This window comes from Penaeus monodon, chromosome 24 (genome assembly GCF_015228065.2).
Source record: "Penaeus monodon isolate SGIC_2016 chromosome 24, NSTDA_Pmon_1, whole genome shotgun sequence".
NCBI lineage: Eukaryota > Metazoa > Arthropoda > Malacostraca > Decapoda > Penaeidae > Penaeus > Penaeus monodon.
The window spans coordinates 25,350,129-25,351,097 of record NC_051409.1 but is presented as its reverse complement, the minus strand read 5'-3'; positions in this window follow the sequence as shown (position 1 = coordinate 25,351,097).

The window sequence follows — 969 nt, the reverse complement described above, 5'->3', positions numbered from 1 at the left end:
TAGATTTCAACTGATGACAAAGTCATCTCTCAAATTTGCTAATCCATACGATTTTCACTTAAAAAAAAGAAATCAATAAGATTTGAGGTAAACATGGGGAATATAAGGCTTTGATTGATAAAAAGATTATTTGACAGTATTAATATTTCATTGTGTTTATTTTGCAGAGAAGAAAGGTCATTCAAATAACTGAATAATGTAGGACTTATTTCCTTGAATAATATTGAAAAGAAAACAAACTAATGTTAAAAACACAACACATTTATTTTTGGATTCATAAATGTTAAATCTTGGCTAATTAACATCATAATCTGAATTCACTTCGATGTAAAATTTTCATAATATTAATCCACTCATTTGAGAGCATCAACTTTACTGTGGCTTAAACAAAATATAACCAAGAAAAAAGTATATTATCTCCGAGGGAAAGCATGACAATGCATGGTAAGGAAATATTTGCGGTAAATTCGTTGTAGAAAAACACAAAATATCATTCGACCGTAGATTGTATTAGCAACTTGGGGTGGGTCGCTTTTTAATGCGAATTTTATGTCAGCGAGAGAATGTCGGTATTACCTCCTCCGGGATGATGTCGACAGAAAAATAAATGGTTTCCACCTGTCTTGTACTCCCGTGAGGCGAGGTGGGTAGACGCCTATGTGCAGCAACGAATTCGAGAGTGGATCATAGTGTAAAGTGTAAAATCAAAAGTTTAAGATGGACATTCATATAAACATTCCGTATGTATAGAAGAGAAGTATGGTGTTAAGTAACGTTAGCGTTAGAGGTAGGATATCTGTTTGAATTTGTTTCTGTTTGCTAGCAAATCGATATCAATATCTTGCAGGCAAGAATAAAACTCAGGGACCAGCGACGCCTGTCGTAAGGACTAATTCTTTAACAAGGCTCCATGTCTCGAAGGGCAGGAGGGTAAAACTTTAAATCTTTTAATTTCCATAAGTTTCGTAA